The following is a 26,298-nucleotide window of genomic DNA, read 5'->3' on the forward strand; positions in this document are numbered from 1 at the left end:
AAGGAATCAGGGAAAATTGGAGGAGGGACAAGCTTCCAGAGGAAAATAATGAATTTCTATCTGTTAAGTCTGAAATGCCTCTAGGACATATAGTTGGAGATATTCAACAATGATTTGTCAGTTCAGGAATGTATCTCAAGGGAGAGAGCTGAGCTGGGTAGATCAGAGAATCATGTGCATTGAGATGATAATTGAATCTATGGAAACTGATGGGATCACCAATGGTGGGCAATAGAGAGTCAGAAGAGGTAAGGGTCCAGGGCAGAGGCTTTGGGTACACCCACAGGTAGGGAGCAGAATATACATGAAGAAGTAAAAGAGAAAGGGGAGAAAATAGATAAACAGATAGGAAGAGAACCAAGAGAGGAATATTGTGAAAATCAAGAGAAGAAAGGGTTTCCAGGAGGAGAAGATGGTCAGCAAATAAATCAAAAAGCATTAAGGTTGAGAAAAGGCCAACAGATTGAGCAACCTTTCAAAAAGATTTCGAGTGGTAAAGTCAGAAGCTAGACTGCCTAAATGACAGTATGACTATATGAGTTTAGATCTAATGGAGTGACCAGATCTATTAATGGTTCTGTTTCAACTTGGAAAGACTTCTACAGTGGAGTCTTTGACCCTAATCTGTTTCACTTTTCTATCAATGACTTAGATGATGCTTATCCAGTTTACAAATGACACAAAGCTAATAATGAGAACACAGTGGTTGCAGGATCTGAAAAAGATCTTGACAGGCCAGATCATAAACTGGTAAATGTGGTCGTCCCCCTGTTTTTATCCAGCCTGTGAGCTAAGCATGATTTTCATATTTTTAGATAAAGTTTGTACCAAAATAAACAGTGGGCTGTATTTGTCCTGCAGGATTTGCTTCATTGACCCCTGTTTTAGATTATTGGCCAAATTCAAACAAGATAAATGAAATAGGGATAAATGTGGAATCTAAGTGTGGAATCTACTAATTTCATAAGTATTATATGGGAATATCATAGTTAGTTTGTCTTTTTAAAAAATCTGGGACTTTTGGAGGATTGGTAGTTAAATAAAGCTGATGCAATCTTAGGCTGCATCAAGAGGCATAGCTTCCAAGAATAAGTACGGTACAAGTCCTCTGTACTCTGCCCAGCTCAGGCCACATTTGAAGTTTTACATCCAGCTCTGGACTCCACAGTTTAGGAAGGTTGTTGGTAAGCTGGAGAATGTCAAAGTTAAGGACAACCGGAATGGTGAATGTTTTCAAGTGCATGCCTTAAAAGGGTCAGTTGAAGGGGGACAGCTAGGTGACGCACTGGATAGAGCACCAGCCCTGGATTCAGGAGGACCTGAGTTCAAATCCAGCCTCAGGTACTTGACACTTACTAGCTGTGTGACTCTGGGCAAGTCACTTAACCCCAATTGCCTCACAAAAAAATTAAAAAGTTAAAAATTTAAAAATTGAAAAGGGTCAGTTGAAGGGACTAGGATGCTTAGCCTGGAGAAAAGAAATTTCAAGTGGAACCAGAAAGCTATGTCCAAGTACTTGAAAGTCTTTCAAGTAGAAAAGTTATTAAAATTGCTTTGCTTGACTCTGGATTAGAACCAGGAACAAAGAAAATTGGCAAAGAAGAAAATTTAGATTTGATACCAGGAAAAAGTTTCATAGCAATTAGAATAACCCAAAGGTGAAATGGGCTGCTTTGGAAGGGAATGTGTTTTCACCACCTGTATCTTCAAGCAAAGGCAGTTTCAGAACAAGTCATGTGTGTTTATATTAATTATTCTTTTGAGGGAATTGGACTAAAATAAAGCTTCTTAAATTGTGGCATCATATGGGATATGGGATTGTGGGATCATATAAATGAACGTGGTTGTCACAAAAAATTTGGCAACAGCACAAGGTTATGTATAGCTATTTTATATACTGGGGATGCATAAAAATATCTTGGGCAAAAAGGGGTTGCAAACTGAAAAAGTTTAAGAAGCCCTGGACTTGGGGCAGCTAGGTGGCGCAGTGGGTAGAGCACCGGCCCTGGATTCAGGAGGACCTGAGTTCAAATCTAGCCTCAGACACTTGACACTTACTAGCTGTGTGACTCTGGGCAAGTCACTTAACCCCCACTGCTCCTCAAAAGAAGAAGAAGAAGAAGAAGAAGAAGAAGAAGAAGAAGAAGAAGAAGAAGAAGAAGCAGCCCTAGACTTAAAGACCTACAGGATCATTATGAACTCTGAGATTTGTGAATGAAAGGAAAAGAAATAGTGGCAATGAGTGAAGATAGATTTTTCTCAGGGCTTGGCTGGGAAAAGAATGAGAAATAGAGCCTAAAGAAATGATATGGTTAAGTGAAAGTTATTTGAAGATGGGAAAGACCTGGCCCTACAACAGATAGTACCAAACTAATTGCAGCTGAGTGGTGCTGTTCCATTACCTGTGGAGGTGGTGCTACTGAGGTTATTTGAGGAGGAAAGACATCTACATTTAGGACTTTTGGAAACTTCTGTTAAGACGCTTCCCTCATGTAGGTTTTTCAGTTTGTGCATTGTACACTTCAGCGTGTGTCTCTGCTCTGTATCTTGATGGGCACAGAAGATGGCACTTGATGCCATCTTCATGTGGAAAGATGCTATTATTCAAGAAAGAACTGAGGCTGTAATCAGATGGGCTGTCAGCAATAGATCTAGTTGCATCTCTGTTATGAGGCTGATTTTTATACTACATGTACATATACATATATAAAATATATATGTGTGTGTGTGTGTGTGTGTGTGTATGTGTATATATGTATGTATGTATATAACCCATTGAAAGGGGCCAGCTAGGTTGCACAGTATAGATAGAGCGCTGGCCGTGGAGTCAGGAGAGCCTGAGTTCAAATGTGACCTCAGACACTTACTAGCTGTGTGACCCCCGGCAAGTCACTTAACCCCATTTGCATTAAACATCCAGAGCTATCTCCAGTCCTCCTGATATCTATCTTGCCACTGGACCCAGATGGCTCTGGAGGAGACAATGAGGTTGGTGACCTTGCACAGCCCTTCCTCACTTAAATCCAATTCACTGCTAGTCATGACATCACCCTGGTGTCATGGTCCTCTTGGAGAACAAAGGACAGACATACACATGCACATATGTACACACATAAATATATAACACATTGAAACTTACTCCATTGCATTATCTGTACTTACTCAATTAATCATTGACATGGCCTTAAGAAATTTGCATTTTTTGTCTCCCCAGCACCAAGCACAATGCCTAGCACATAATAGGTGTTTATTCACAAGTTTGCTTAAAATGATAAGACTTTAGGGTTGTAGTTTTGAGGGGACAGTAAGATAAGTATTTTTTTATTTTCATTTTTTAAAGGATAGATTAGCTCCTTGACAATTTGAAAAGTTTGGTTAAAAGGAAAGTCTAAAATTAATGGGCTGAATTCTCATTGGTCATTTTCCACTAGCTGAAAACTACTTTTAGATGAGTCAATAGGTGTTCTCAAAAATAACAATGTGGTTTCTATCTAGATGTACAACAATTTCTTCTTTGGGTCCTGGAGAAACAAAATCTTTCTTATGTGGTATGATGAAAGGACGATATGTTACTGTCACCATTCCTGGATTTAACAGAGTTCTAAATTTATGTGAAGTGCAAGTGTTTGGCCAGAGGTTTAAATCACCTAGTACTTTCAATCCACCCACTGAATTTAGTTTTGAAGGAACAGCCATTGGTAAGTTTGTTTTCTAACCTCAGATGAATAGATTCAACTTCTAGGAAAATTTCTTTCTGTAATATACATAGTTTAGAATAAAATTATTTGTTAAAACCAGTATTAAATATAGGATGTTAACCAAATTTGCTTTTTCTTCTTTCCAAAACTATGCAAATGAGAATAAGCCAGACATAATTTTGGGTAGGAATTTGTAATTCCAATTTAATGTTTGTTAACTTTTTCTATATCAGTAATACTTATACTGCATTGTTTATATATAGAAGCAGAGAGGATGACGATGAGTGAAAAGCAGAGATGGTCAACTCTAATTATTTTGTTTCCTCTGACAAGGAAAATTATATTCTTTTGGGAAAAGATAAAATAAACATGAATAATGAGTGATTGATACCCAGAACAAGTAGGACTATAGTAATAGAATGTATAGCGACCCTTGATCAAGTCAGTCAATAACATCAGATAAGCTACGTCTTAGAGTTCTGAAAGATTATTTCTGAGCCATAATCTGTCATCTTTGAAAGATTGTGGAGAACAGAATAGATATTGCAGAACTGGGGAAGAGCAATTAGTCTTTCAAAAAGAGAGATAAGAATAGAGCCTCTAAAAATTATAATCTAGTGAACTTGACTTCAAATCCTGGCAAAATTCTGCAATGTATTATAAAAGAAATGATTAGTGAACATCCAGACAAATGAAGCAATGATTACAAAGGGTCAGAATGGCTTCCTGTGGGATGTGTGTGTCAAGCCAGAATAACCTCGTTTCCCTTTTTTTGACAGTTACTAGAATAGTTGATTAGAAGCAATGGTGTATATATAATTTACCTAGCTATCAGGAAGCATCTGAAAAAGTCTCTCAAGCTATTCTTGCGAAAAGGATAAAACAATATGGAAAGGATCATTAGAAACTCATTGAATGACTGGAAACAAATAATAGTCATTGGTCAACTCAGAAGGAGATCTCTAGCAAAAATGTGGGCTAGACACTGAACGGTCTCATTTTTTATCAGTGACTTGATGGCAAGCTCATCATATCTGAATACGATTTAAAGCTAGGAGATGTATTTGATCCCCTAGTTAACAGTCAGGATCCAAAAAGATTTCAACAAGCTAGAATATTGGTCCAAATCTAATAAGATGAATTTTTTTAAACTGAAAGGATAAGTATAAAGCTTTAAACTTGGATTTAAAAAAACAATGGTATTACAAGGACAAAAGAGGGGAGCTATAGCTAGAGACATCAGTATATCTGAAAAATATCTGGGGGCCTTTGAAGACTTCATGTTCAATATAATTCAAAAGCCAAAAAGGCTTATGCTGAATTTAAAGATATTCTGCCCAGAATGAGGGAGATGGTAGTTCTTTTTCACTTTGCCCTGGTCAAATCATAACTGGAGAATGATGTTCAGTTCTAGACAACACATTCAACACATTGTAAGAACAACATTAATGATCTAGAGAACATAAGAGGGCAATCTATATTAAGGGAACTGATGCCCACTTTAAGTAGGGAGATGATTAGAGAACACCTAGGTGTAGTTGATCAGTTCCAGTGACCAGCCTCATTCCCTATGAGGATTATTTTAATCAATTGGGAAATGTTTAACCTCAAAATACAGATACAAATGCTCATCACTGCACAAGATATGTTTTCAAATATTTCAAGGGCAATGATATAAAAGACACATTAAATTTGTTCTACTTGACTCCAGAGAGTGTAACAGAGCAATGGATAGAAGTTGTAAGAATGCAAATTTAGGGGCAGCTAGGTGGCGCAGTGGATAAAGCACCAGCCCTGGATTCAGGAGTACCTGAGTTCAAATCTGGCCTCAGACACTTGACACTTACTAGCTGTGTGACCCTGGGAAAGTCACTTAACCCCCATTGCCCCGCAAAAAAAAAAAAATGCAAATTTAGCTTCACAAGGGAAAAGCTTCCTAAAAATTGGAGCTATCCACAACTGGACCGAGGTAGTTCAGAAAATAATGGGTTCCTCCTTGCTAGTAGTCTTCAAACCAGAGCATGAGGTCTACACTATGGCTATGTTGTAGGCAGTCTTCTTGTTCAGATGTAAGTTAGTCTCACTGGCCTCTGAGTTGCCTCTCAATTCCAAAATTCTGTAATTCTATAATATGGCCAAAGGTTTATATTTCCAAGATTACTGAGCAGGCATAGGCTTCTTCTTGAACTTACAGAGATAGAAATAGGGATATTCTTAACATTATATTCTCTAGGCCAGAATAACAATAATCAAAGAAAAACATTTTAAGAGTATTCATACTTTATATTTTATAGTACATTGTAATTCTCGAAGTTCTTTTACCTCATTAATGTGATTTGATGTAATAATCTTTAGACCTACATCAATCTGCCTTCCAGTTGAATTAACCAATCTCATTTCATCCCTCTCTCTCTCTGTCTCTATACATATGCATGTATGTATATTTTTGTGTATATTTGTATATATGTGTGTATACATGTTTGAATTTATATATTCAGTCTACATATTTAGTGGAAATTTCTATGTGTGTTCATGTATGTATATGTAAACACAATCACAATACGTATAAGTTGTCTCAATTAAATACGTAGATTAATTGAATGTTCATTCAACATTTACAAATGTAGATAGAAATGTAGTAAGATCACTGGTTAGTATTATAGATGCCATATTATTTAACTGTGAGTCAGAATTGAATCCAACATGCAAGCAATTAATTTTTCAGTGTTATGGGAAAAGAGACATTGAAGAAATAAATTCATTGATAAGCTATCGACACATAATCATTTCATGATTTTATGGTAGCATAGGTTTGAGGGAGATGGCACAATGTAATCAAGCAAACAAGGAGCAGGCTCCATTAAAAGATGCTATGTGCTAGTCACTGGGCTAAGGGAAACGAAATCAGAAATGAAACAGCCCTATCCCTTAGGGAGTTCACATTCTATTGGATTAGATAATACACACATACTACATATATATGGAATAAATAATAAAGAAATACAAAATAATTCTGGAGGCACTAGCAACTTAAGGGAATAGGAAAGATTTCATGTGAAAGGTGACTTCGTGTAAACTGCTCTTGGAAGGAAATTAAACATTCTAAGAGAGACTGAATAACAACAACAACGGTCTGTGTTCCTCCTGCACTTTAGGGCATTTATTGTGAGTGAAAAGCTAGTAGCAAAATTAGTATGACAATTGCTCTGTGCCCTCTGTGAGGAAAATTCCTAACTTTTAAGCAGAATTTAGCTCTCTGCCTTAAAGTACACTTAACTTCTGGCCTCTTTGTGGTTGAGGCTGGACTCAGGCCATAGGCTGGAAACATTGGGGTGATATGACAGTGTCTGTGGATAGAAAGGTACCCAAAGAGGAAGTTGGAGGGGAAAAGTAAACCTTTTTCTTAAAAATCTGTATGGCCTTGAGGAGATGAGTACAATTAGTGGTATTAGCTCTAGTCTTCTGGTCTGAGATGCTTGTAGGGCTGATAGATTTCAACATATCCTTTCTCTGTCACAGTTTAGTTCTACCTTCTCTTTTTCCTTTTGCTGGTTGCCCAATGGTCTCTGTTTCTTTCTATCTTAATACTGTGTATGACCCTATTTGTCTGTATATGTTTTGTCCTTGGAAGTTCCATGGGGAAATCTTATCTAACTCTGTATATCCCCCAACACAGTGATCTGTACCAAGTAGATGTTGAATAGATATTTGTTGAGATGTATTTTTTTTAATAGATGGAACATTTATCTCCCTATGGCGTTTATTGTAGCATTTAAACTTTGTAATTTTCACAGAATCACAAAATTTTAGAGGTGGAAAGGACTCTCAGGGTCATGTAGTTTAAAGTCCTTATGTAGGTATACCTTTTAAAATATCTTTGAGAAAAAGTCATCCAACTTTCTATTTGAATATTTCCAATGATTCTTCTCTTGTTGCCGTTCAGTCATTTCAGTTAGGTCCAACTCTCCATGACCCCATTTGGGGTTTTCTTGGCAAAAATACTGGAATGGTTTTCCATTTCCTTCTCCAGCTCATTTTACAGATGTGGAAACTGAGGCAAATAGAGTTAAGTGACCTGCCCAGAGTCAGACAGCTAGTGTCTGAAACCAGAATTGAAATCAAGAAGGTAAAGCCCTGCACTCTAACCACTGCACCACCTAGATTCCCCATTTAAATACTACCCATTACTTTATGAGGGAGCCTATTCCTTCCTTAGAAAGAGCTGAGATCTAACACCCTGTAACTTCATTACATTTAGTATCTGTTCTATCTGGGAGAATACAAGTCACCAACTCTCTCTTCCCGTCTACAAATATTTGAAGACAGCTATCATTTATCCCCCAAGTTTTCTCTTATCCAGAATATGCATCATTAGTTCAATCAACTTATGTTCAGATGACATATAAATCTCCCCTCATTATACTGGTCACTACACTATCCCACCACAGATGTTCTCTGGTTTGTCAATATTTTTCTTAAAATGTGGTGCCCACATCTGAACCCAGAACAACAGATGTGTCCTAAGGATTTCAAAGTACAATGGGACTGTTACTTCTGCACTCTCTATTTTTCTTAATAGAGTCAAAGATTTTCCTGAAATTTCAAAATAGATATATCAAAAACTAAAGTCTGTTTATAGGAGATTATTATAGGGAATTACCAAAGGAGCTCCTTCTATGACTTGCCCACATAGCCATTGTATGGCAGCAGCAACACTTGAACCCAGGCCTTGAATCATGTTTCTCTGAAGTCAACTCCATCCTTTATGTTATGTTTCCTTTCAAAGTCTGTATATATTCTACTGAAATAAAATAACAGTAAATTAAGATAAATAAATTGACCAATATCTATCAGTTCTTAGATGAAAGCTGTAGTTCACTATGAAGAGTATTTCTTTCTACTTGTTTAATGAATGAATTTCTTTTGTGGATGGGTACCTATTTCTGTTTTTCCTTTCTGATTACTGACATATTTTACCTTTATGTATCATCATTTCAGTTGAAGTGTCAAAAAACAAAAAAACCTTCCAATCCAGTACCTTAAATCAATTTGGAGTTCCTAAAGAAATTTACAATGGGAGCTTGGCAAATGATTTTAAAATGGAATCTTGTATTGAGACACAAAGAGAAGAAGATCCTTGGTGGATGGTGGATTTGCAATCAATATACCCAATAGAATTTGTTTCTATCATGGGTCGGAGAGATTGCTGCCAAGATGAGATGGATGGAGCGCTTATTCTGGTTGGAAATTCACCAGAAAATGGTGGTAAATTAAATCTCAGGTACTGATATTTGGGCAATTTGAGCTTTTATCTTTGTTAAATATGAAACCATTTATGGATAATAAATTCATACTTTATCTGAAGAATTATAATAATTCATGTTTAAGTTTTATTCATTATTAATACTTTTTTTCAGTGGATTTTTATCATTTTAAGTTGTCATTTTGTAGGTTATTTACAAAGAATGTGCCTTTTTTTTGCAGCACTTGGTTCAGTACAGTAAGTACAGTACTTATTTGCCTTATGTGGGTGGTAGAAGACCTGGTACCATTTCCATTTCCCTGAAAGCCATTTGTTGTTCAGTCATTTCAGTCATGTTTGACTCTTTGTGACCCTGTTTGGGGTTTCCTTAGCAAAGATACTGCAGTGGTTTGCCATTTTCTTCTCCAGCTCATTTTACAGATGAGGAAACTGAGGCAAACAGGGTTATATGACTTGCCCAAGGTTACACAGCTATTAAATGTCTAAGGCTGGATTTGAACTCAGGAAAACCTTCCTGACTCCAGGCCTGGTACTGCACCACTTACTTGTCCTATTTCTATTTCTATCTAACATATTAAGACTATATCAATAATTCCTATATCTCCTAGATTTAATGCATACTTAAAAGTTTCTAGTTAATCTCTGTAAAAATTTTTTTTCTTTTTCCCTATGCTATAGTGATTTAATTTAGTAATTTTATGCTATTATTAATTTAGTGAAAGAACTGGAAGATGTGCTTCCTTCCTGAATTACTCTATTGCTTTCATATATCTTGTATTTTCTCATCTGTGTGCATGCTTCCTCCAAATAAAATGTGAGATCCTTAACAGGGACTGTTTCATTTTCTTTTCTTTGCCTGCTCAATGCCCAGCATTGTGTCTTGCATATAATAGGCACTTAATAAATTCTTGTTGAGAAAATGAATGAGCTAAAATTTGAATTGTGGAAAGAGAATGAAATTTGAAAAGACAAATTAATTCCTTTCATTTTCATAATATGAGGCTTATCTTTGCTTATTAATTAGGGAGAGGTACTAGACCTATAATTTCATTCATCTAAGGACCTCATAATTAAGGAATCTCCCTTCTCCAATTCAGGTCAGCGCCTTCTCTGAAACTTGTAGTCTTAGAGAATTGCTGGTACACTGAGAGGTAGTGACCTGAACCCAGGTCTTTCGGGCTTCTAGGCTGACTTTCCATCCATAATGCCATATAGCCTTCAGAAATAGCTTAAAAATATGAACAAAACCCCCTTGGTCAACTCTCTGTACTTATTTAAAATGAATGTTTCATTAAAATATGAATGATGCTGATGATTATTTCAATTTTCCCACATCATTTTATGTATTTAAGCACAACTTGTAACTAGAGGATATCCTCCCACGTCAGTGAGGGAAGTGAAATATGCATAGTGATTCATTTGATTGGTAGTTGTGCTTTGTTCTATGAGATAGTTCCCGATGTTTAATGGGTGACAACACAGAGAGGTTCAACAGAGCTAGAAGACATAATTCATACTATTGAAGAATTGACTATCTAATCAGAAAGGTTAAAAACAAATTAAAATGCATAAGTTCTCAAAGGAAATATGGAGTATATATATTTATATGGAGTGTATATAAATATGAGTATATATATGGACTATACATGGAATATATATTCCACATATACATAAAATATATATATTAACTACATTTCATATCTATCTGCCTATCTATCTATCTCTCTATCAGCCAAACAAAGACGTGATCTTTTCAGATGAGGAATAAACTGGATTGTGGACAGTGTAGAGGCTTAAAGGGTACTTTGAAGAACAAGAAAAAATGAGATGTTCAAAAAGGAATGAAGGGAGGTCATCTCTGAGGAAGCTCAAGGGAATTCTTTGTTATATGAAAAGGCTCACTGGGAAATGGGAAAGGAAGGATACAGTAGGAAATGTAGGCAACATAAAAACAAAATATATTAATTAAAACTTATGTTTTAAAAAAAGCTAAATGCTCAGGGGCAGGAGGAAGTGAATCTGGTATGGGGAAGAGTAGGTGTAACATACTGTAGTGGAGAATACAAACTGGTATATGTGATGATTTGGCTTCAGAATAGTTACAGGTTTTGAACTGCTTACCTGAGTGTCCAAGCTAAAAAATTTCAAATACTAGAAAAAGTTCAAGGAGAACGAGGCCTGAGAACAGGTCATTGGATTTCATAATTAAGTGGTTCTTTGTAGTCTCAGAGAGAAGAGTTTCATGGGCTTGAGAAAAAAATGTTGGTGGAAAAAAAGAGGAGGGAGCAAATATAAACATTTTCTAGAAATTTAGCAGTGAAAAGGAAAATAGGGCAATAACCTGAGAGAATGACAGTGTCAAGGGAAAACTTATTAGAATAAGAGAGCCCTGAACATGTTTTTTGGCAGAAAGGATGGAACTGGTAGTGTTTGCACTAGAGTGTCAAGATTGGGGGAGTGGGTAATTTCTGCCAAAAACGTCCATAGACTAGCATCACCACAATTTGTATTCCTCTGCCTGATGTAACCACTTCATGTATTTTTTAGGGTAGTTAGCCCTTTTGTATTTTTAAGTATTAACCCAGAGGCATAGATTTAAAGTGAAAGACTTCATTTTTTTTACTAACCCATGGAGGATACATTATTTGTTTCCTCTCCCTTTAAAGAAACTTTTATTACACCTTTTTTAAAAATTTCACTGTCAGGGGCAGCTAGATGGTGCAGTGGATAGAGCACCAGCCCTGGAGTCAGGAGGACCTGAGTTCAAATCTGGCCTCAGACACTCAACACTTACTAGCTGTGTGACCCTAGGCAAGTCACAACCCCAATTGCCTCACCAAAAATAAATTAATTAATTAATTAAAAAAAAATTCACTGTCATCTCCAATGATTCCTTTGCCCTCTACTCAAGAGAAAGCCTTCCCTTATAACCAATATGTTGAGTAAAGTAAAATAAGTCACATATTGGCCATGTCTGAAAATGTATGCCTCATTCTACTTCTATGTTCTATTTCCTTTCTACTGAGAAGAAGGAAGCATACTTGACTATCACTCCTCTGAATTCATGACTGGACACAGCATCTATCGAGTACCAACGTCATTCAGCATTGCTTTCTTTTACATTTTTGTAAATCGTTTCCCTGGTTCTACTTATTTCTCTTAGCATCAGTCACTTAGTCAACAAGTAGTTATTAAGTGCTTTGGTTCATACAAGTCCCACATTTCTCTGCATTCTTCATATTTGTGATTTCTTACAGTATGATACTGAGTTATTCTCCAATTGATGGGCACTACATTCTTTCCAGCTCTTTGCTACTACAAGAATTTCTGCTAAAAATTTTTATATGTGTGAATCTTTTCCCTGCTAGCTTCTCCTTCCCTAGAATATATTCCTAGTAGAATTATTATTATTATTGTTGAATATGTATATTTTAGTGATATTTTTATATTATTTAAGCAGCCTAAGCAGTTTTCCAAAGAATGACAATATGATCTATGTCTAGATGTGCTATGATTCCTACCTTGACTCCGGGAAAAAAACAGTATTTCAAATGCAAGGGAATGGAAGGACAATTTGTGACCCTCACTGTTCCAGGATCAGGAAAGATTTTGACAATGTGTGAAGTACAAGTGTTTGCTAAAAGACCAGATCTTAAAAACCTATCGACTATGATTGAAAATATTGACCAGCACCAGCCCACTGGTAGGTATTTTTTCTGTACTCAGTTGAATGAAATGCCTTTTGAGAAATGGTTCTCCCATATAATATAAAATTTAGAATAAAGCTGTTATGAAAATTGCAAAGGAAACTTAATGTACCTAAAATTGGGTTTTGTCTATCCCAAACTGAACAAAACAGAATTAAGCAAATAAAGTCACTGCAAGGCATTCATATTGTAAGAACTAGTTTCCGGACTATATCCTTAGTGCTTAGCACATAATTTTGTATGTACTATGTGGTGATTGCATTGATATGTTTTTCATATGTTTTCAGAATTAATTATGTGAGCAGTTCTCAGGAATCCCACTTATTTTATAATTGACTCTATTGGTTTCTACAACATAAAGTGAAGGTGTGAATAACAAAATAAATATAAGCAATATGAATGAACTCCCCCACCAAAACCCACCCAGGTTGAGCTGTTTGTTTGTACTTACCAAGTATCTGGTGATCTTAAAGAAAAACTGCACAAATAACAAATAATAAGCTTATTTGTTTGATTTATTTTATTTTAGGAGACTAGACAAACATAGATTATAATTTATAAGACTGATTCCTATAAATTTTTATTAAATTTATAGATGAGTGGGGGCAGCTAGTTGGCACAGTGGATAAAGCACTGGCCTTGGATTCAGGAGAACCTGAATTCAAATCCAGCCTCAGACACTTGACACTTAACTAGCTGTGTGACCCTGGGCAAGTCACTTAACCCTCATTGCCCTGCCCCCCCCAAAATTTATAGATGAATAAATATATTGTGATAATATTTACTATCTTCCTTCTGGTTTTATGTGCGTGATGAGTGAGTATGTACATATTCACCAATCTTTTCATTTCCTGCTATTCAGTTGAGTAGTGGGTAGCAAAGAATGACGGGTCAGAGCCTAAATTTTTCCTTTCTATCTGGTTGTCTTAAGTTGTATTCACAAGATCAGTTCGCTACAGATATTCATTAATTGATCCAGCAGTTTTAATTGATTGGTTGATTCAGTGAAATAATTAATCAAACCATGAGGATGTTATGCTCATTGCTTCTGAAAATAAATGTCCATCAGAATAAAATTTGTTTATGCTTATAAGCATAGCTACATTATCTTCGAGTTTTGTTAGGAAAATTAAAATGAAAAGTTACAAAGGGTCAGCTAGGTGGTGCAGTGGATAAAGCACTGGCCCTGGATTCAGGAGGATCTGAGTTCAAATACAGCCCCAGACACTGGACACATTAGCTGTATGACTCTGGGTAAGTAACTTAACACTCATTGCCCCAGCCCCCAAAAATTTGTTTTTAATTTAAAAGTACAGAGGTAACAATTTTGGTTGTGTGGTCACATTCTACCCTGTCCAATTTGGCATTCTATCTTTTATGTCTTCTTTCTTCACAATCTATTGAATCTTTCAGAATTTTAAAGTATGCCATCTTGTAAGGACTTAGGAACCTTAGGACTGATCTTTAGTCAATGACTAGAATCAAAACCAAATGGAGTTTTGAGGAAATTTTTCTGATAATTATGTAGGGTGTGCCTCACTCATCTCTTAACTTTTCCACATACTTAAGATTTGGTCAAATTAATGTAAAAAGCAGGATGCGTGTACCAGTGATCTCACATAATCATAGAATCTTAGAGATAGAAGAAACCACAAAGATCATCTAATCTTTCAGACTAAATCACAGATCCTTTCTCTCTATCAATCTTGACAAGTGTCCGACCATCCCAAGACCAAGCCCATTTCATTTTTAGACAGCCTCATTGTAGGCAAATTTTTCTTTGTGTCGAGTTGAAATGGGCTTCCCTGTAGCTTTTATTTATTGATCTTAGGTTGTTTTTCTGGGGCCAAGCAGAACAAGACTAATTTTCAGCAAAATAACCCTTCAGTATTTAGAGGAATCTATCATGTTCTCCTTAAGTTTTCTCATCTCCAAGCTAGGTACTTCATCCCAACCTCATAGGGCATGATTTTTAGTTCCTTTATACTCCTTGTCACACTCCTGGATTCCTGGTATCCTCTGGCCATATTGATATGACTCTTGGTCACATAAAGACATTAAAAAGGCTTAGCCACATGTAATTAAGGCCCTTCAGACTTAACAAGATGACACTGGTCGCTATACCCCACCCTGTTAACCAGGAGCATTTCCTTTCTATTCTATAACTAAGTAAATCTTGTATTTTCTAAAATTATTTGCTACTACTGTATTTTATAAATGCTATTTATATATAATGGCTATTACACCAGTTTGTCAGTAAGCATTTATTATTAATGAATATTATACTTCTCATGGTCTCAGACCTACATTGTCCAAAAAGGAAGAGCCCTCACCAAGAGACAGCATTCTGAGCCAAGGGAGCCAAGGTCAAGGGAGCCAAGAGAACCTGACCCTCCGTGGTCAAGGGTTTTATCCTCTTTTGATAGAGGCAGGTCATTATACATTGATCAAAGCTAATTGGTTAGCATCATTAAATTCCATTGGTTAACATGACTTGAGGGTGGTCTAAATTAAAAACGAACTCTACCATACATAAGCGAAGACACCCTCACTGAAGGGAAAGGTGAAGTCCAGTTTCTAGGTGTGGTTTAATCCCATCAGTTGACTGAGCTAGAAAAAAGAATCAATCCCCATTTCTTTTGTTCCTTTGGGCTTGTCCCACACAAGAGCTGAACTTCCTCAAGAACTGGACTTTCTGGAGTTGGGGGGGGGGGGTGGTTGAGGAGAGGACTGAAACTGATCTTTGGGTCCCCCCCAAGAAATTCACTGTTAATAATTAATTTTCTCACAATCTCCTTTTACTAGCTACTAAATGACCTACAAGTGTCTCATTTTATTCCCCTACCAAACCTATACTATCAGGGCATTTAGCCCAAGTCAGGCCCAGCTCTAACAATGTGGCTGAGGTGGAATTGAAAAGGCTAATGAACTGGAAAGCCATGATGTTTGAGGAGTCATCAATATGTATATTAAAGTATTAAGGGAGGGATTTTGTTGTGAACCAAGTACTGAGCTCCTTAATAAAAGAGGGAGAATGAGCTAGAATCTGGAATCAGTAGATAATTGCCACCAGGATCTGGTTAGGTGGTATATCTGGATAGAGTGAGCTTCAAAGGAGAAGTTGCTAAATGATAAATGGATGAATGAATAAATGAATAGATGGGTGAAGAATTTATTCGGCATTATATGCAAAACACTGTACCAAGCACAAATATAAAAGTAAGACAGTCCCTGCTTCTCAAGGATCTTCCATTCTAATGGGGGAGACAGCTGGAAGTTAGATGGAAAGGCCTCATGGTCCTTTGGGTGGAATGGCAAAAGCAGATGTTTATGCCTCTTCTTTAATGTGAGAATGGCAGAAAGAGGGTCTGGAAGTATTTGTGAGGAGCCAGAAGTGTACTGAGAAGGAAGGGTGTTCTTAGCCAGGCCTGATTCAGGTTGGGTAAGTGTTTCAGGCTCAGGATTGGAACAAATTGAGACACTTATAGACTATTTAATAGTAATATCTTACCTAATAATCACATGGAAAGGATGCTCAGCAAAGACACAGCTTTAATTCAGACAAAAACAATTTCTCTCTATCCTGAGACTATTCAGAAGGATGTGTTGATTCAAACAGCAATGAAAAACTATGTTTAATGCTACAGGGAGGAAATGGATCTTTAATGAAAAGACTTCCAAACATTCCTGTTTAATTTAAAAAAAAAACCCAGAGCTGCAGAAAAATTTTGAAGTTCAATCACAGGAGTTGAGACACATAAAGGGGGCAGCTGGGTGGTGCAGTGGATAAAGCACTGGCCCTGGATTCAGGAGGACCTGAGTTCAAATCCAGCCTCAGACACTTGACATTTGCTGTGTGACCCTGGGCAAGTCATTTAACCCTCATTGCCCCGCCCCCCCAAAAAAGGTAAACATGAACAAACAATGATAATTAACTAAACAAGGATAAACTAATATGGAAAATAAATTCAAATATGGAGAGATGTACATGTGTCCCCTCCAATCCCTGTCACCATTAGGGTTCATAGAATCCAATTAGGTAAAAAGTGGGAGTGGTTCTATTATGTCTTGATGATCTTAAGAAAAGAATAGAAAGAGGGGAAGAATACACTAGTTGATGGGTGGGGAGAGAAGTGGAAGAAAGGTTAGTGAAGATTATCTCACATAATGAGGTTGCACAAATAGACACCAATACAAACAAGGAGGAAGAGCAGGAGCAATTGATTCTTGAACCTCACTCTCATCAGAGAGTGGTCAAAAGAAGAAAGAATGCACATATGCATTCACACAAAGAAAGCCGGGTACAGAAATACATTTCACTCAAAAATGAAATAGGAGAGAAAAAGGGAAGGGAAAAGGGGGAAATAGAGAGAGGATAGATTAGGGGAGAGATTTGTCCTAAGCAAAACAAATTCTTAGGATGTAAATATATATATGTGTGTATATATACACACACACACACACATATATATACACACACACACACATATATATATACACACACATACATATACATATATATGTATACATACATATATATGCATATATATGTATAGCTATTTTTGAGGTGGTAAAGAACAGGAATATAAAAGGATATCCCTAAATTAAGGGATGGCTAAACAAGTTGTAGCATATAAATATGATGAAACATTATTGTGCTGAATTCTTATCAATATAATGACTGACCGGGATTCCAGAGAACTATTGATAAAACATGCTATCCATCTCTGGATAGAGAGGGGAGGAAAGCAGAATTCAGAACAAGACAAATATTTTTTAGGACATGACCAATGTGGACATTTATTTTGAATGACTATACACATGTGTAATGGGTTTGGGTTTTCTTGGAATCTCAATGAAGAAGACAGGAAAAGGAGGGAAGGTAAGAAGGAAAATCTTGATTTAAAAAAAAGTGAAGGGGGCAGCTAGGTGGCGCAGTGGATAGAGCACTGGCCCTGGAGTCAGGAGTACCTAAGTTCAAATCCGGCCTCAGACATTTAACACTTACTAGCTGTGTGACCCTGGGCAAGTCACTTAAGCCCAATTGCCTCACTAAAAAAAAAAAAAAAACAAAAATAAGGGAGGATAAAAAAAGTGAAGGGACAAACTATACAACAGGTGGAGATCACATGGAACTAGTGACCCCAGTGGGATGTACAGGCTGATAGCGAGCATATTCAAGAAGAGTTCAAATAGATTCTTCAGTAACATGCAGAATAAATTATGAAGCTCAGAAAATTTGGGGGACATCCAGAGTCTCTGGAAGTGATTTACAGTCAGTCATCCATGTACTTCCACAGCACTCTGCTAGTTCCCCTGTCAGGCACTGGGAAAGATGTGACAGTTAGAAGAGGTTCTGAGAACTGGCCCAAGGCAGAGCTAAGACCTTATTCCTGTCTCTAAACACCAACCTTCTTTCACATTAACCTCCCTTCTCCCAAATATTTGATTGGAACTTGATACTTTAAACTCAGGGCTCATTATTTTTCAATCCATTCTGGTTACATTTTATCTTTTTTATTAAGTATGCCACTGATAAAGGATAACATGTTGTATACTTGAATGAAAACCTTAGTAGATAGTTGCAACTGCAGCACCCCAAGCTGTCCTTTTTACCTGATGTCTGACATCTGTCCCACATTTGTCATCATTTCAGATCCAGGACAGACAGAAGTACAAATCTTTCAGTCGACTGTCTTCATTCCTTCTCAATTTCCTGATAGACTGATGGATGGGTCTTATCGAAGTGGTCACTGTGTTCAAACATTGCAAGAAAATGACCCCTGGTGGATGGCAGATTTGGGTTCAACACACATTATAGACTCTGTGTCACTAACTAATCGAAAAGATTGCTGTCTTGGCCAAATAAATGGAGTTATTATTTTGGTGGGAGACTTACCTGATGAGAATGGAAAGTTGAATGCCAGGTATGGATCTAAGTTTTACCTTTTTGAAAGTTGGTGAAATGATAATGAGCAGAAGCCCACTGTTACTTTTTTTTTTAAGTGAGGCAATTGGGGTTAAGTGACTTGCCCAGGGTCACACAGCATCCATTGTTACTTTTTAAACCTATTATTTATGAGGGTAAATTTTCATAAACTAAAGTGAAATGAAAATTTTAAGTTGATTCTAGCATAATACTGAACATATTCACTTTTTGGTAGCCACAGTCAGTCTTGCCCTTCTCTACTTCCTCCTCTCTCTCCCATGGGAATTTTTGAGACCATACAGCAAAAAGATTTTTTGTTTATTTAAAAAAGATCTTGGAGCCCAAAGCAGTGTCCAAAGATGATATTTTTGAGTAAAAACAACAACAATACAAGTTGAAACCTGAAGATTGAACTAACCCAGTTATGGTGGGAGATCAGAAGTGAGGCTACAAAGAGTTTAACCCCAAGGATATTCTTCATCCAACCTTTCACTAGAGAGATGAGATACTATTAACCCAATTTCTTTCCTGTTTGTAATAATTCATGCAAGAAATATTTATTGATTCTTCTGTTCATTTATTTGCTAACTCATTCCTTGGTTGCGGAAGCATGTATTATGTTCCTGCCATATGCTTAGCAGTGAATATACTGATCATTGTTACAGATAAAATATTTAGAATAAAGTCATCATTAAAGGAAAGGTCATCTAGTTTTTGCATGAAGACTTCCAGTGAGGGAGAACCCACTAACTTACAAGGCCTACTCAATCAATTAGCTAAATGTGGGACAGTGCTCTTAAAAACAAACCTAAAATGGCCACTTTGTTTAATACACCCATTAGTCCTTGTTTTGCCCTATAAAGTCCAAAAAGAACAAATCTAATTCCTTTTTATTTCCTTTATTTACATGCAACAACCCCTCAAATTTCTTTCAGGTCAAAAAGCCTCGGTTCTTTCCACTGACTCTCAAATGAGATTATCTCAAGCCTCTTCACCTTATGAATATCTTTCTCCTGGATGATCTTTAGCTTATCAATATCCCTTTTAAAATATGATAGCTGCTCATAACTCTAAATGTGGGCTGACCAGGAAGAGTATAGCAGGACTGTAAATTTGCTAAATCTTGGATACTATTCCCCTTCTAATGTAGCCCAAGATGCAATGGCATTTGTCACAGACTTGACTCATATAGGGAATATTGCTTGAAAAAAATGCGGCATGGGGTGAGTAGGCAAAGAGTAACCATTCAGTGATAACAGGGCTTTGACTATCACAAAGTTTTTATTAGGCTTGATTGACAATGCCCAGTGCCCAAATGGTTCCTGGAAGATAAAAGTCTTACTTGAGAGATGTTGCAGGAAAAGAGTTTCAATGTATAATGAAGTACTGACAGCCTAGTCTGGGAACAAAGCATGGAGTGAGATGTGGACGAGTCAGAGATCACTCTTTCCCCATCTGTGTGAATGAGATTTTAAAAAGAAATGCTCATATATGGCTTTCTATAATTTCAGTCTTCAAAACTTATCATGTTAGCAGGACACCTACAGCCCTCTACTGGGCTGTAGAGTTTTGATAACAAAAGGGAATAAATCATTTACCTATAGTTGCCCTCTAGTGCAGGCTGCATTCAATCACAACAATATTTTTATTAAATGACAATGTGGTTTCTCTTCAGATGTGCAACTATTCCTTCCTTGGATCCTGGGATGACACAGGTTTTCAGGTGTGGAAGAATGAAAGGAAGATATGTGACAATCACCAATCCAGGAGAAAATAAGGTTTTATCATTTTGTAATGTGAAAATCTTTGGAAAACCCTGGGATCCAAACAATTTGGCAACTTCCAGTGATACATTTTATTCCTTGTTACCTAATTTCGATGATATCCCAGAAACATCCTGGAGCAGTAATTTTTCAGCTACATCATATAATTTTGATTTCTCAGAAAACAACTTTGGTGAGTACATTTTCTTCAATATAGTGAATGAGTGACATTTTTGTAACACTTTCTTCAAAGCATGTATCCTTTAACATTTCTAGAGAGCACCCATGTCCTATGAGTTAAAGTGCTCATTTGCAGAATGTTATCAGTTGGTTGGACTGAAATAATATTTGAGTCTAATATAGCCAAAAGTTGTTTTTTTATAATGCCATGCTATTTAGACTGTAGTTGCCAACAACATTAAATAAATGCTTATAAAAGCCAGCAGATGTGCCTTGTAGACAATTCTTCTAACCTCCTGCATCATTTTTGCAATTCATCTTAACATCATTTCTAACCTCCCATTTGCATATTCTTAGCTTGTCACTATTTTTCAGAAATTGTAAATATCAGAATAAAATAAACAGGAAAAATGGCATTTGACCAATAAGCCAGGACTTCACAAACAAAGTTGAACAGAGAATTATGATTATAATGCAAACCATAATGTGGTCTTCATTTTTCCTTTCCACATAAATTCTTAGAAAAATATATTAGCATAGTATATTTATTGAATTATATTATGAATAAAGCTGAGAATGAGATATATTAACAAGGAGAGTGCATGATGGCTAGTCATTCTATATCACTTCTTTAACGTAATAGTACTTCTTTTGTCCCTGGGTATAAGGGACAACTCTTCTTTCTAGTAATGGACTCTGTACTTGGCATATGATGGCTGATTGACTTCTACCCTCATATATCTCATCATTTCAGCTCCAGTGCTATCAAAGGGAAAACCTGCCTTCCAGTCCAGCATCTCCTCTCCCTTTGGGTCTCCTGAAAGAGCTGTAGATGGGTCTCTACTTGGTGATTTTGAAAAAGGCACTTGTATTCAAACAAACCAAGAGACTAATCCCTGGTGGATGGTGGATTTGGGTTCGACAGAAACTGTGAAATCTGTGGCAATCACCCCCCAAACTAATTGTTGTACTGAAGAATTACAGGGAGCATTGATCCTGGTGGGGGACTCCCCCAATGAAGGAGGCATGTCCAATAGCAGGTATGAATCTCAACTTTATTTCTTTAAAACCAATCTTGAAGATCAAATGAGATAAAGCATGTAAAGTGCTTTTTGGTCTTTAAAATACAATGTGAGTGTTGGCTATTATTATAAATGAAAGAGGATAATATAGTAATAGTCAGTTCTGCCATATGCAAAGTACCATATGAGACAAAATCACACAATAAAAACCATGGGTCTTGTGAGAAAAGTAAAGTTAGGAGTATAGTACTCTAAAACCCCAACCTCCCCACCAAAAAAGAACCTTAAGAGAAAAAACCTCCAAGCGAAAGCAGAAGAAAAGGACTGAGAAAAAGCCTCTGCACTCACCTGTCTTCCCCCAGCCATCACTTGCCTCATCAGTATCCTTGTCCAGCCGCATGGGCTCCTCTTCCTCCTCCTCTTGCTCATCTGTCCCCGGCCCCCATATGTCCTTGAGGCCTCTGTGGATGGTTCCCTTCCCCCCCCCCACTTCCTTGGCCAAGTCGTCTGGCCCACAGCACTCTGCCACATGGCTTCTTCCCCTGTGTACCACCACTAGGACTATTGCTTCCAATTCTTGCCCTCTGTTCTTATCCCCTCACCTCTAGAAAGGTGACAGCTGTCACTGCCCACAGCCTGAGAGTCTGCCCCACCACCCAACTGGAATTGTCTTTATAAAAATTAGACTTCATTATGGGGACACTGAGATTTTTTCTTTCTTTTTTTTTTTTTTAGTGAGGCATTTGGGGTTAAGTGACTTGCCCAGGGTCACACAGCTAGTAAGTGTTAAGTGTCTGAGGCTGGATTTGAACTCAGGTACTCCTGACTCCAGGGCCAGTGCTCTATCCACTGTGCCATCTAGCTGCCCCTTCACTGAGATTTTTTCAAAGTCCTTTAATTGGAAAGAACTTGAGGGCTTCCTGAGGGTCCACTTGAGAGGAGACAGGGCCATTCTATTTGTGGACTCAGGATTTGAACAAGAAAGTTTGAATCTTAGATATTACCTGGGAAAGGGGGGAGAAGCAGCCCCTTTTTGTCATGTTTGTCAGTGTAGTTTGTTAAACATGTTGCTGTTATTCCTAGAAAATCATCTCTACGTTTTTCTTAAGGTTCCCCAAACTTCCATGATTGGCTCAGCTTTTCTTTTGGCTCTTATCTATTACTAAATTTTGGCTGAGGTCAATTTTTTTAAAGTCTTGTCTTCCTTTTCCCCTTGCTTTGGTTCTAGTAAGAGTTATTCCTGGTGGGGCTTAAGGCATTAGGGGTTGGGGGGTGGGGAGATGAACACTGCTGCCAATAGTTACCTCATGGCCTCCCTATATGTGGATAACTCACACTCAGATGTCACTGGGTCTGATGTCACAGAGTCATGCTCTATGCAAAGTTCCCTTCTGCTGTACCTGTGCTCTCGATCCAGACCTACAGGGACATGATTACCAAGTAATCCCTGGGGTATGCTTATGTCAACTTCCAACAACCAGCAGATCCTGAACAAGCCCTGAATACCATGAATTTTTATGAAATTAAAGGCAAACCAATCTATATCATGTGGTCTCAATGGGATCCCTCATTGAGAAAAACAGGAGTTGGAAATGTTTCCACTGAAAGCCTGAATAAAGCTGTGGACAACAAGACACTTTATGATGCCTTTTCAGCATTTGGGAACATCTTGTACTATAAAGTGGTGTGTATGATGAGAATGGTTCTAAAGGCTATACACTTGTGTGCCTTGAGACCCCTGATGCTGCAGATAGTCCATCAAGAAGATGACAACTGCAAAGTATTTATTGATATATTCAAGTCACAGAAAGAACAAGAAGCTGAGTGGGGAGCCATAGCAAAGCTATTCACCAATGTTTATATCAAAAACTTTGGCAATGACATGGATGATGGAAGATTCAAGGAACTTTTTAGCAAACGTGGTAAAGATCTGATGTAAGAGTAATAACTGATCCTAGTGGAAACCCCAAAGGCTTTGGTTTTGTGAGTTTTGAGAAACATGAGGATGCCAATAAGGCAATTAAAGAAATGAATGGAAAATTCCTCAATGGGAAAATGGTATATGAAGGTTGGACACAGAAAAAAGTTGAACTCCACACTGATTAAAACAGAAATTTGAGCCACTAGAACAGGAGAGAATTAGCTACTACCAGGGAATGAATCTCTATATTAAGAAGCCTGTATGACACCATTGATGATGAAAAATTAAAGAAAGAATTTTCTGCTTTTGGATCAACTACAATGCCAAAAATGATGCTTGAAGATGGGCAAAATAAATAGGTTTGGCATTGTCTGCTTTTCTTCACCGGATGAGGCTACCAAAGCAGTGACAGAAATGAATGGGCACACTGTGGGTTCTAAGCCCCTGTATATTGAACTTACTTACACAAAGGAAAGAATAATTTTATCAATTAGTATAGAACCCTCTATGACAAGACGATCCTTAATCAGCTTCAGCCAAATCATGGGGGAATGCTTCATGCCAACAGTGCCCCAGACTCAAAATAGACCTCTTTATTATGCTTCTAATCAAACAGCCCAGATGAGACCTCGGAATACATGATGACAACAAGGCAGGAAACTTCCAGGCTTCCAAGGAGTGCTAAACACCATTTACCAGTCTGGGTCATGCCCAATGCTCCACCACCTGGCTCCAGCCAGTAATGCTCAGACTTTTTGCAATCTCCCTAATATACCTCAGTGAGTGGGGGGTGGGTGCCTACTGCTGTGCTTTGTAGTTGTGCTCTGCTATAGAAGTTCCTGAATCTTCTATTGCTGCCCCTGCACCTAGAGCTGCCCCTCCTTGAAAATATGCCACAAGTGTCTGAAGCCCCCATCCAGCCATCCAGTCTTAGCAGACACCTTGGGCTACAGTCCATGTGCAAGGCCAGGAGCCTTTTACAGCTTCCATGATGTCTGTTGCTCCTCCCCAGGAACAGAAGCAGATGCTAGAAGAAACATTTGTTCCAATTCATTCAAACCATACACAATCATTTGGCAGGGAAGATCACAGATATGTTGCTAGAGGTTGATATTTCAGAACTGCCTGGCATGCTTGAGTTTCCAGAATAGCCATGCAAAGGTGGAGCAAGCCATCGCAGTATTACAAGATCACATGCCCAGAAGGAAGCTGCTCAGAAGGTGGTTATTGCTATCTCTTAGACCAGTAAAACTGGGTATTCTGAAGGTAAATAGCTCCTTTGTTAGATGTTCACTTAATGGGGCAGCTAGGTGGCACAGTGGATAAAGCACCAGCCCTGGATTCAGGAGGACCTGAGTTCAAATCTGGCCTCAGACACTTAACACTTACTAGCTGTGTGACCCTGGGCAAGTCACTTGACCCCAATTGCCCTGCAAAAAAAAAAAGAAAAAAAAAGATGTTCACTCAATACATGGAGACTTTTTCATTGTACTACAGATGAAACAACAGATGGCAGAGAAGATACTGCTATTGTGTATGTTTTTTCTTTGGGAAAAATCCATTTGAAAGATCTGTTCTTAAAAACCTTAGAGTTTTCAGTGGTCAAAATTTACAGGTTTCTTGTACGTGGCCTGAATTCTTTTAACCTTTAATTTAATTTTATTCTGTTTTTCTCTTTTTTAAAAAAAATTTTCTGACAGTGTTTTGGTCTTGGTTTTATCAGGAATTGCTTTTATTTGAAATATCCAATTTACAGAGACCAGACAATTGTTCCTCAATAAAGAAGTAAAACCTTCTAAAAACTTTATCAGTGACACATAAAACAAAATGGTAACCTAATTAAATGGTTGCAACAGTTTTCTGTATGATAAATGATTTATATATATGAATACTGCAATGCATTGTGGTCAAGTCTATATCTGGACTTCTCCATGCACTTGGGCAAGGTACAACTCTTGGGGAGAGGCATTGGTGGAGGCCATGGCAAAAGTGTTTGGGGGTAGAGATAAGAATAACTTCTGCATCAAAAGTTATTCAATAGGGAGCAGCTAAGTGGTACAGTGGATAAAGCACCGGCCCTGTATTCAGGAGGACCTGAGTTCAAATCTGACCTCAGACACTTGACACTTATTAGCTGTGTGACCACAGGCAAGTCACTTAGCCACACAAAAAAAAAGAAAAAGAAGAAAAAGAAAAAAGTTATTCAATAAACATGACACTTTTCCTTGGCAATGACAGTAAGTTTGCTTGTGGAAATGGGTGTCAGAAGGGTTTCAGGCTTGTGAATTATTTTGAAGCGGTACAGTTTTCTATATTCTCACTGTTTCTCAGAGAAGGAATTATGCAAAAGCAAACTAGAAATTTGGATTATGCTCAAAGTGTTCCCTTAAATGTCAAATGAGTTGGAACAAATTCAAATTTTTGAAACACATAATAGCAGAACTGACTGTAGATGCATGTTGATTCCCTTTAGACATGGAGTTCTTTTTATAAGCCATAACTGTGAATAAGAATTGAGAACTTTTTCTTGACAATTGAAGCATACAACCTTTCCCACTCCATCATCACTTTCCCACCTCAGTCTTTCAACATCTCATGTTTAAATGCGTCTTTGTCTTAATTCCCCATATTTCATGAAATTAAGAATTTCCTAGCTGCTCCAAGTTTCCTTTCCATAATTATTTTTTCAGTCATGTGGTAAAGATATTTTTAAATGAAATTATATATTCAGAAAAATTGGAGAGGGTGCCAGATTTGGCTGATAGACCAGTTTGAGACCTAAATGGGAACTAAAGCTTAAAGGGATGCTACATCT

The 26,298-nt window shown here is 37.4% G+C and overlaps 1 pseudogene; it reads left to right on the forward strand.

Moving 5' to 3' along the window:
* Positions 1-22,842: 22,842 nt before the first annotated feature.
* LOC122729491 lies at positions 22,843-24,634 on the forward strand (annotated as a pseudogene).
* Positions 24,635-26,298: the final 1,664 nt, after the last annotated feature.

The sequence above is a fragment of the Dromiciops gliroides genome, chromosome 5 (genome assembly GCF_019393635.1).
Source record: "Dromiciops gliroides isolate mDroGli1 chromosome 5, mDroGli1.pri, whole genome shotgun sequence".
In the NCBI taxonomy this organism is placed as follows: Eukaryota; Metazoa; Chordata; class Mammalia; order Microbiotheria; family Microbiotheriidae; genus Dromiciops; species Dromiciops gliroides.